Source organism: Mauremys mutica, chromosome 8 (assembly GCF_020497125.1).
Source record: "Mauremys mutica isolate MM-2020 ecotype Southern chromosome 8, ASM2049712v1, whole genome shotgun sequence".
Lineage (NCBI taxonomy): Eukaryota > Metazoa > Chordata > Testudines > Geoemydidae > Mauremys > Mauremys mutica.
Window position 1 is genome coordinate 58,568,368 of NC_059079.1, and position 12,093 is coordinate 58,580,460.

At 44.1% G+C, this 12,093-nt stretch overlaps 2 protein-coding genes across 4 annotated transcripts in view; one reads left to right on the plus strand and one right to left on the minus strand.

Annotated features, from left to right (window-relative positions):
- Positions 1–12,093, minus strand: part of RALGPS2 (Ral GEF with PH domain and SH3 binding motif 2) — a 298,932-nt gene that overhangs the window by 100,512 nt on the left and 186,327 nt on the right. The window lies entirely within an intron of this gene.
- Positions 1–12,093, plus strand: part of ANGPTL1 (angiopoietin like 1) — a 44,840-nt gene that overhangs the window by 7,196 nt on the left and 25,551 nt on the right. The gene's annotated exons all lie outside the window — the stretch shown is intronic.

The window sequence follows — 12,093 nt, forward strand, 5'->3', positions numbered from 1 at the left end:
TTGCCTATTGATGTAAAACATCGAGGCCGTGTTGTCCGTGGGAACCCTGACCACCCGGCCTTCCACGTGCAACCAGAAGGCCAGGCACGCCAGCCACACCGCCCTGAGTTCCTTGACATTTATGTGGAGGGCCAGGTCCTGCGCAGACCACAGACCTTGGGTCTGAACATCCCCCACATGGGCTCCCCACCCTGGGTCTGATTTATCAGACACCAGTTCCATTGACAGTGGCCTGCCTGTGAACGGGACCCCCTGGAGCATGTTCCCCGGGGAGGAACACCATTGTAGGGAGACAATCACCAGTTCGCCACAGTGAGGACTTTGTCCATCCTAACTTTGGCCTGGGAGAATGCCGAGGCCAACCAGAGCTGGAGGGGCCTCATCCTGAGCCTGGCATGGTGGACCACATACATGCACATGTGACACAGGAGCTGGAGGCACGCTCTGGCTGTTGTCACTGGAAACCTTGTGACTGTGTCGATGAGCCCTTTCAGGGTCTCAAACCTGTCCTGAGGGAGGGAGGCTCTGGCCGACGTGGCATCAGGACGGCCCCAATAAACTATGTGGGGGGTGGTTGGGCAGGGTGGAGGTAAACTGTATAACCCTGGGAGATGGTGTTGAGGACTCATCAGTCCGAGGTCAGGCACGACCACTCCTGGAGGAAAGCACCAACCGGTTGGAGAACGGAAGCTTTATTGGGGGTGGATCCCTGATGAGAACTGGCAGGGCACCCCCGGGCATCCCATCAAAACTGCCGTTTCCCTGCCTGTTTGCCCCCTTGGAGGACCCAGGCTGGGGGGCAGGCCAAGACTGCCTCTGTGGGTGTGTCTTATAGTCCCACGCCTTTTTATAAGTGGGCTCGTATTTAGAGTGGGCAGTCTGGGCAGGAGCCTGCTGCGGCTTAAACTTAGGTTTAGCCGGAGCCAGAACACAGAGGCCCAGAGTCTGAAGTGTTGTGAGGGAGTCTTTCAGGCCATGCAGTTTTATATCCGTTTGGTCCACAAACAGCTTTGCCATCAAATGGGAGGTCCTGCAAGGTCTGCATCTCACTAGACAGCCCAGAGAGCAGGAGCCACAACACCTTTCTCATGGACACCGTGGAGGCCGTGGACCGTGCAGCCGTCTCCATCGCATTGGACACTGCCTGCATGGTTGCCCTGGCAGTCACTGTACCCTCCTCCACCAGCTCTTTGAACTCCTTCCTGTCATGCTCCTGGAGGGAGTCCTCGAACTTGAGCAAAGAGCCCCACAGGTTGAACTCATACCGGCCCAGGAGAGCCTGATGGTCTGCCACCTGTAACTGGAAGCTCGAGAATGAATAAATTTTCCCTCCAAGTGAGTCCAGCCACCTTGAATCTTTGTTTTTCGGAGTAGGGGCTGGTTGGCCCTGCTGCTCCCTGTGGTTGACTGACTCGACCACCAGGGAGTTAGGGGCAGAGTGGGTGTATAGGTATTCATGTCCCTTGGTGGGCACAAAATACTTGTGTTCCACTCTCTTAGAGATGGGGACCAATGAGGCTGGGGTTTGCCACAGGGCATTTGAAATTTTTGCCACCCCTTCGTGGAGAGGCAAGGCCACGCTGCCCGGTACTGAGAGGGACAGTACGTTAAACAGGGAATCCGAGGGCTCCTCCACCTCCTCTTCCTGGAGGTTGAGGCTTGATGCCACTCTTTTTAATAGTTCTTGGTGGGCCTTCGAGTCCTCCTGTGGGACGGAGGGGCCGCAATTGCCTCATCGTGGGAGGGCGAGGAGGCCAGCACCGTACTTTGCATGTCCACCAGCACTGGAGGATCCACCACCTGGTCGGTCTCTGGGCACGGTGTCAAGGATGTATGTCCCACTGACTCCTTCCTTGGAGGCCAGGAGAGGGAGGCCAATGGCCCTTCTGAGGCTCCGGATACCAAGCAAACCCCCACCGGGGGCTGCGTCGGGGGCCACAGTGCTCATTGGTACCGTTGCGCCGGCCACAGGGCCCAGCGCCACTGCACCTGCTGTGGCACCGGGGGAGTGGGCTATTTGGCCTGGCTGGTCTGACCCATCAATGGATGGCTACGAAGGTAGGCCGGGCTGACCTACAACCTGACACTGTCCCTGGACCGAGAGGAGCGGTGCTGACCCCGAGACCGCAACCTCTACGTGGAAGACCGGTAGCGTTCGTAACAGCTGCTTGGCAATCAGCTCTGAGGGGCAGATCCGCGATGGTGACTCACCGGCGATCTACTCCTGGGGCTGTGGGAACAGTGCCGTGGCAGGGTCCTGGAGCGAGACGATGAACGGGAATGGCGTTAACGTTTGTGTTGCGACTGGCTATGATAGCCCCTCCGAGATGAGGAGGACCTTCAGCGGCTCTGCCTCGGTCCCACTGGCGTTCGCTCCTCAACGCGGAGCAGTGCCTGGAGTCTCGGTTGGATGGAACCCAGCCTGACAACCAGGTGGGCGTCAATGGCGACCTATGTGGACTACGCATGGAACAGTCACTGAGCGGCAAATGGCATTCGGAACGTTCCCTCGACCGAGGGCGACTGCAGAGATCCCAGCAACAGCTTGCCTCTGGAGCGTGGGACCAACATTGGCAGCGCCCCAGTACTGGCATTGACATGATGTCCCGGGCCGCCTGCAGGGCCTCCGGACATCCGGGGAAGCCTGCTCCGACTGGGACAGGCTACTCCACTCAACTTGAGTCGGAGGCCTAGAGGCTGATAGGGATCAAGGACTGCCCAATACGGGTCTAGTCTTTGCCCCAGATTTACTCCGGTGCCACGGCAGAGAAGGCCTCTTCTTAGCCTTCTTGGTGTGCCCCACGGACGGGGAGTGGTGCCGACTAGTAGATGGTGTCAGGGGGTCGCTGGGCACCGACATCATGGTATCCGGTGGTGACTCGGAGTGGCGTGTCGGAGTTGGGGTCAATGCCAACTCAATGAAGATAGTCTGGAGCCTAATGTCTCTCTCTCTTGGTCCAAGGCTTAAACGACTTACAAATCTTACAGCGATTGCTGAGATGAGTTTCACCCAAACAACGTAAACTGTCTGTGTGCAGATCACTCACTGGCATCGGGCACCTACAAGTGTCTCACCACTTAAAACCCAGGGCACAGGGCATGCCCCAGCCCGGGCACACTAGCTAAATTAAACTAGAACTAATCGGGTACTAACTACAGGTCACATACACTGAACGAACAAGCACGCACACCTACTGTGGAATACACATGAGCAATCACTTGAAGAACTAATTAAATAATGACCGAGGCAATGCTCTGCCAAATTTGGCATCACCCTTCAAAGCTACATTGAGAGCACGTATGTATGTACTGACTTCCAAGTAGCAAGCTTGCAAATTTCTCCAATAGCAACATGTTTAACACAAACAAGAAATGCTCTAGTAGACTGAGGCCCTACAACAATAGGCACAGGAATTTCTGCTAACTTGTAACATTCAATGATGCATTGTTTAAACCATCTGGAAATAATCTGATCAGAGTGACTCTCATGATTCTTGACAGAAGAAACAAAACCAATGTAGATGATTTCCTAAAACTCTTAGTTCTATTTAAATAATATGCAAGAACCCTTCTAGAATCTGAAGCAGGTAACACATTTCCCTTTATTAGGACATGGATTTGGGAAAAATACTGGTAAATTTAGTTTTTTGATTAATATGAAATCATTTTGGGTAAAAATGTGGGATCAGGTCTAAGAACTGCCTTAACTTTATGAAAAATTGTAAATGGCTGATCAACCATTAGGACATGCAATTTGCTCACCCTTCTGGATGATGAATAATGAATATTGTTTTATAAATAAAAGAATGAATACTCTGCTAAGTGTTCAGAAGGGGATTTCATGTTAGATAACCCCTTCATAAACTTTTAAGTTATACTATGCACAAAAAGCAAGCTACCATCAACAAAAATATGGTTAAGTTGAGACAGCTGCCAGGTGAATTTTTAAAGAACAACTGGACAACTCTTCAGATTTTAAGTCCATTAAATACTCCAAAATACAGGGAATAAAGCTGGACTAGAGAATCATATTTTCCTGCATCCAAGCAACAAATCTAGACCATTTAAAAAGTAACACTGTCTAGCAGACACTTTTCTAGAACTGAGCAGTACATTCTGCACTAATGAACAGGGCTGTTCAAGATTAATCAAAGTCCAATAGCCAAATTAAGAGGCTGAGGATCTAGATAATGGAATTGGCCTTGTTGCTGGAACAAGAGATCTGGAGACAGAGGGAGATGTATGCAAACCCTGTCTGACAGCTGAAGCAAATCAATGTTGGCTTGGTCAAGCTGGACCAATCAGCAAAATTCATGCTGCTCTGACCCGACAAATCTTCTGTGCTGCTTTCTGAATTAATGGAAAGGGGCAGGGGAAAGTATACAGAAGGCCCCATTCCCTAATGCAGAAAGACAACATGCGAAGTGGAATGACTGTCTCTTTCTACCTTTAAACAGGAGAGAGAACAATTTTGGCTGAACCTTGTAGCAAACTGGTCTATGTAGGGGCAACCCCAGCTGGAGAAAATGTCTTGCACTATTTTGGACCTTTAGGGACCACTTGTGCATCTGAGAACTGTCCCTGCTGAGACTATCTACCAGCACATTGCCCTACCTTGCTAAATACAGGGCCACCAGATAGACCGGTCCCATAATTTGACTGCTTTGGCACATAATTGGAAAGCGTAAGCACCTCCTTGTTTGTTAGATGTAGCACATCACAGTTGCATTGTCCATCACTATACCTGAACAACCTTCCCCTCTATATGAGGAAGGAAATATTTGAGAGCCAATTGAAGGGTTGTTCACTCCAACACATTTATAAGCAAGCTGGTTTTCTGAAAAGTCCAGTATACATGAATTGTAAGAAGACCTAAATGTGCTCCCCATCTATTGTTTAAAGATCTGATGTTATGGTGACTACTGGTGAAGGGGGATTGAACAGATCATCTCTGAGAACATTTGATCTGTCCATCCACCTCCTCAACAAATTTAGAACATCTTGAGGCATGGTGACAAAATCCGAAGTCTGTCTAGATTGTGTTTCTAGGCTTGAGATATCCAGTGCTGCATCAACCTCATTCTGGGGTCAGCAAACAGAATTACATAAGTGGTAGTAGCCATGCCATGCAACCAATGAGACCCAGACAGATCACTTTCTGGGTTTGACAAGTTCATGTTTCCAAAACAGACTGCACTATTTTCAGAAAACTGTCCTCTGGGAGAAAAGCTTTCCCTACTACCAAGTCCAACACAGAACCTATTAAAAGAATTCTCTGGGTTGGACAGGGATTCAATTTTTTTGACATTCAGAAGCAGACCCAGATCCAAAAGGAGGGAGGTTATAACCCTGATGTAAAGAAAGAGACCCTTGCATGCAGCAGCCTTCAACAACCAATCAACCAAATATGAGTAAACAAAAATACTATATTTCCTAAGATGTGCTGCTACCAGAGTAAGGCACTTAGTAAAGATTCTTTGCACAGTGGACAGCTCAAAGGGAAGGACTTATTGGAAATACCATTGTGCTACTATGAAATGAAGATATTTTTGATGACTGTTGGACAGAAATCTGAAAATATGCATCCTTTAAATTGAGAGTTGAGAACCAATTCATAATTGCAAGTGAGGGTATAATGGAGGCTGAGTTAACATAAGAAATCAAATATTCTAAATGTATCTGTTCAATTTTCTTAAATCTAAAATTGGATGGAAACACCCCCCTTTCTTCTCTACTGGGAAGTACCTTGCATAAAACCCCTGACCCTACAGATGTTTGGGTATCTTCTTGATAGTTCACATCAGGAGCAACTTTTGTACTTCCAAAAGTAGAATAGCCTTGTGAGAAGGTTCCCTGAAAAGGATAGGAGAAGGGAAATTGAAAGGGGGTAATTTTTCTGAACTGAATGACACAGCCCTTCTCTATAATTTCTAGGACCCACTTGTCCTATGTAATAAGTCTCCATTTGTTGATGAATCAGGATAGCCTGTCTCCAAATAAAGGAAAGGATAGATGCTTGCTGATTGGTCCATAACTCTCAATCCTAACATCAAAACCAATGCCTGGCATTCAATTAAGACAAAGAGGAGGGAGCAGGTTGTTTCATCCTACGTCTGGATCTTCAGACCTCTTTTTTATGCCGACTCTGGGATGAAGATGTAGCTTGCTGACAGTACTGCTGACAGCTGTGACTTGAAGAGAATGAAGGTAAAACTGTCTGAGAGCAGAAAGAAGGCATAGAAGGACTCCTAACATAGGGCTAAAGACCCAGTGACTGTGCAGTGGATCTAGTTTCCTTCAGTTTTTCCAATAGTTCAGTTGTTTTGTTGCAGAAAAGACCATCGCCTTCAAAGGGGAGATCTTCCACTTTAATTCTTGTGTTCACAACAAGGGAAGAAGAATGCAGCCAAGCATGCTCCTCAAGGTAACTGTGGATGCCAATGCTTTGGTGGAAAAGTCCAAAGCATCAAACAAAGCCATTAGACCATACTTTGTCACATTGTCCTGCTGTGAAAATAGCATTCATGTGCCTTCTTTTATCATCTTGGACAAACACAGCCATCTTTTCTCATGGACAGAACTGATAATAGATCATCACCGCCTGATAACTAGCCATCCTAATACTTAGAGAACAGACAGGAAAAAAAATCTCCCCCAAGTGCATCAATCTTCTTTCCCTCTGTGTCAGCGGGAGTGGAGTGGGCTTGGCTGGACCTAAGCCTCTTAATTGGCAGCAGCCATCATCAGCAAATTAGACACAGGATATGTATGGAACTAAGAAAACCCCATCATAGGGTAGCTGATCCTCTTTCCAGAAAAGTGGACAAAGTGTATGGCAAAAAGCAGGAGTTGTTCAAACAGTCTTAGCAGGCTGTGAAGGACCAACCAGAATTGATATGACAGCCTATTTCTTGAGGTAGCCCAAAGAATGTTGAATACCATATGGGAGGTTTCCTCCACGGACACCAAAAGCAGGCTTAATGTGGATGCCATCTGATCCATCAGGTCACAGAACTGTAAAATGTGTTCAGAAGGGGAAGAAGCAGAAGCCACACTCACATGTTCGTCTGGTGATAAATTGGGGTCAAAGTCAGTATCCATTTGTTCTGGTTCAAAAAGAGGAGCTCTCTCCTCATCTTCCTCTTCAGATAGTGTATCAGGCACAACTTTCTGAGCTGAAGACAGTCCCAGTGCAATCGGATCCAGAGATTTCTGAGCTATTGGATCCTTATCAGATGAAACTTTGTCTCCCAGTCCATAAGAAGACTGATTAAAAAATTCCTTTGGTGGAACACAATAGGGCTGTGGAGTCCAGGACTGCCAGTCTTTACAAAAGGAAACATACCTTTAGGAGGGGCAACAAAGGAGTCGGGGAACCCTGGCTGAGTAAACATGAATTGGGATGAATCAGATCTCTTAATTCTTCTTCTAAATAAGGATCCAATCTTGGATCCACTGCAGACTGCACCAGCTACAGCATCAGACCTGGAACGCGAAGAGAAATAAAAGGTGAGAAAAAGATCTTCCTTGATGACTCTGTAGGAGTCTCAGGACAAGGTGGCATAGATAGATTCAGAGAAAAAACTAAATCTCCTCTGCTCTTCTCTTCATGAGAAATGGATACAGATTGCAGAGTAGGTGAAGCCTGTCTCTTCCTTATCAACTGCCCCTCAGTCAGATCAGAGAAATATTCAGACATGGAATGGTGCATATCAGCCATCACAGTAAAAGACCTCTTTGGATCAGAGGATGGTCTCTGAACAGGAGTGGAGGACAGAGCCAATCCCATAAACCTGGAGAGTACCAGATCTGGAGAAATACTCAGCTCCACATCTCTGGTCTTCAAAGCTAAACCCAGAACCAACTTGGATTTCAGAATTGGAACCGCAAAGGCCATGGAGTAGAATGGATTCTATAAGTCTGATGTATCGGGTCTGACACTGCTAACAGTGGCTGTCTTCTCTCTCACATTCTTCCTTGGAATCACTACAGCTGGAGCCGATGACATGGCTCTAAGATCCTTAGCAGGCAGATGGTCTTTTCCCACCAACAGTGCCTCTGAAGCCTTGACAGCTTTAACAGAAGGATCCTGAGCCAGAACCAGTGAAGATCAGAATGACCTGAAACCTTTAAGAAGCTTAGTCTTGCTAGAGGAAGCCACAGAAGCAGAAACTGGCCTGAGGACTTTGGATTGAACAATCATTCAAAACAAGGTTTAGCAGCTAGAACTTCCTTAAGTAGAAGCACTTGCAGTTCATTGTGCCTCTCTGGATGTGAAAGTCCTGAAAATAAACACCCAGAAGTATGACCTTCGCCCAGGCATGTCAGGTATCTAAAGTGGTCATCCTATGCAAGGAAGACAGTTGTGTATGAAGCACATCTCTGAAATCCCTGGCTTCTTCTTTGGCTCCACCATTACACAGAAGCAAGCCTACCCACTATACTAAACTGCCACTTATTGCTATACTTAAACTAAATTATACACTAACAACTAAAAGCTACCAAAAGCACTATCAATAAAGAAAATTCCCAAATCCAAACAGACTGAAGCAGTTCACTTCTGTCTGGTGCAGAGGTTGGAAGGAATTGAGGCAATAGACCAGGGATTAGCAACCTTTGTCATGTGGCCCGTCAGGGTAAGCACCCTGGTGGCCGGGCCAGTTTGTTTACCTGCTGCGTCCGCAGGTTTTGCCAATTGTGGCTCCCACCGGCTGTGGTTTGCCACTCCAGGCCAATGGGGGCTGCGGGAAGCGGTGCAGGCAGAGGGATGTGTTACAGGGTCCCCTTATATAGCCTCATCCTCAGAATGTTCAGAAAGGCTGAGGGGAGCAGAAAGGAGGGGGCGCACATGCACTCTAATGGGCACTGCTTGGACAAGGTTCTACCATTTGGCGAGTGAATATGCAGAGCCATATGAAGAACTTTTTATTACAACCTTATTAGGAACCCCAGCTGTGTCAGTCAACATCTGTATTGAATTGCTGAATACCACACACGTAGGGGAGCCAAAGTTTTCACAGTTGGAAGCTTCTGTGACAGCACACAAGTTAACAACGAAGTCTGTGTCTCAGAAGGAACTCATCTTTGCATGTCTATAGGCACATCTTAGTTTCAGACCAGCTGTCCACACAGCAGAAGGTTTAAACATTTGTTTAATTTAGAATTTTGGAGTTCTAAGACACAGCTTGAGCAACTGTTGTCATGGTTATTCCATTTTAGACCATTTAATTCCTCTTATGGTCAGACAGAATGTCTATGGCCCACTCCTAAAAACACTTAGGTATGTTTGTAACTTTACTCATATGATGAGTAATGTATATGTGTATACAGGATAGAGACATATATATATATATATATATATGACATATAAAGCACCTAGTCATTCAGATATTCTGCTGTAGTCTACTTTTGTACATTCTTTTAATGAACTAATTAATATATATATTATATTAATATAATATATATATTCTTTTAATGAACTAATATATATATTATATTAATATAATATATATATTAATTAGTTCATTAAAAGAATGTACAAAAGTAGACTACAGCAGAATATCTGAATGACTAGGTGCTTTATTGCAGCACATTTGCTTTTAAGAAATTATATTACTTGTATTTCAGAGAAAAGATACAGTATACCAATTTTATTTCCATTTGTTCAATAATTTTAAAACTGTTACTTAGGTTGTGTCTTTGTGACAACCATGGATTCCATAATATTAATATTTTAAAAAAGTATTTACAAGACTATTTTTGAAATGTCTGTGTGAAAACAAAGGACCAGAACATAGTTTTTTATTGAGTTCATATTTTTAAGGTCTCCTTCACCCCAGTTATAAACATTCATTTTTAAGGAGAGTTAGGAGAGCCAGGCTGGGATTACAAATTTAGTTTGATTAGTTCAATTGGTCAAGGGTCTGTTGAGAAGTACAGTATATTACAGAAAATGGCTCTGATTTCTGATATTTTTACCACGACTCACCTGAAAAAGTTTACCTCGAACTTCCAACACTAAGCATTGCACAATTGGCTAAGTAATTACACATGTGAGGGAGGGGATTATCTTCATATGGATTAGACTACACAAATGAGTGATTTATAGTGTAGCATAACTCTTCCTATCTGACTTTTTGTCCTTTTCACTAGGACTACCCCATAACTTGTCCTGAAATACGCCATGACAAAAAACGTTGCTGTTGTCTACTGACTTCACAGACAGTGTACCTTTAGCAGTTATTTATATATTTAACAAAACACCTACACAAGTTCCGCTTCTGGAAAAAGTATTTAAAATGGTGTATTTTCTGTTTAAATGTTATTGACAATCACTTGTTACTGTGTATAAATTGTGAAATATGCAGGAATATAAAAATTTACATTATTTCAATTAAATTTTCACTACAATTGTCTTTTAACAGTGGCTATTTGTTTGAAAAATAACATTTAGCTCTGGCAGTCTAGTGAGTCAATAAAAAAAGACTAGAAATATATGCCATAATACTTTCTTGCTGGCTAAAACAGAAAAACCATGTAAATATTCAACATTCTGGTTAAACACTGAAGGTCTTGATTGTTAAATCATATGAAAATGTTAAAAAATGTGAAATTTGCAAAATCAATTACTCACAAATTAGGAAATACCAGAATTAAGATGACTAAAGGCAACCTGAATTCTAACACCTTGTTCAAATACATTGTGACCTTTCAATTATATGACCACATATTATGTTTTCCTGCATAAGTCATCAATATTTTTTGAAACCAAGACCTTCAGATACATAGCACAGAGCTCTACAACTTAAGCTAAAAGAGTAATTGACAGAAGAAATAGACAACCTGTATATGGACCAGATCATAGAGGGAACCTGACAATTTACCAGTCGTTTACACAGCTATTTGCTAGACAACAACCCTAACATCAGTGAGTAGCATAAGACAGACAAGAACTTGTGGCCACCTGAATTCCAGCCCAGTGTCCTTCCTTTAGGCTAAAGGGCATTTTTTATAGGTGAGGAATTTCTGTCTCTTTCTCTCTCCGGACTTTGCCAGTCCTGTTGTGGGTGCGGAACAGTTGTTTCCATTTAGGGACTGCCCAGTGAAAATGGGGATGAGTGGGGTATCCATTGTACCAAGGGTTACCCACCCCTGTACCATAGGGTACTCACCAATTTCCCTCCTGAAGAGGATTGTGTCTGGGCTGATACTTCTGCACAAAGCGTTTGTGCAAAAGTGGCAAGTGCAGCATGAAACCAATGAACTTCTACTCAGTTTTACTCTGCTGCTCTTCGTAAGCCACACAGAGACCATTGTGCAGTATTGTGTACAATCTGCTAATATTAGGCTGAGGAAGAGAGAGAGAATAATTTCAGCTCCGCCCATAGCTGAGAGAGAGAGAGAGAGAGAAATCTCCCTGACAAAAGTGAATCAACTCCAAAGCCACCACCTTTCCACAAGTCAATTAGCCGAAGATAATGATAAAAAATAGTTAATTTATTCTGGGTCTGAATACCACTCGCTATTTATAACAAATACCAAAACAAGAGAAATGGGAAAATTTAATCAATAGTCCTCAGATTTTTCAATATATTCTTACTTCTCTACATAACAGTTTAAGCAAACGCATTATTTTAACGTGTCATATGTTTAAAAGAGTGTAACAGTTATAGCTGATAAAGCATGTTTGACATTTTTACAGATTAATGGGTTGCTTCTTTACAAGTTATCTGGAATAATGGCAAATTTATCATAAAGATGTTAGGAAAAAAGGACAGTTTATTAAAGACTTTTTTTTTAAATGATTGGTAATAAAAATCCCTTAATACTCTTTAGGACACCTAAAAGCATGCATAAAACTTTAACAAATACTCCTATTGCTTCTTCACTTCTACCAGAATGTAGTCCATTAACCACCATGTTTTGTGAAAGGTAAATATTAACCTGCTGAAGAAAATATAATTTGAAGTACAGAACAATTTGTGGGAAGTTGTTCTTTTCCCCTTCCGCCCCCCGCTTTTTACAATCATGATTTGTAGTTTTGAGGTGTGTTTGTTTTATTGTACCTCAGAGTAGAAATCAAACTTTTAGGAG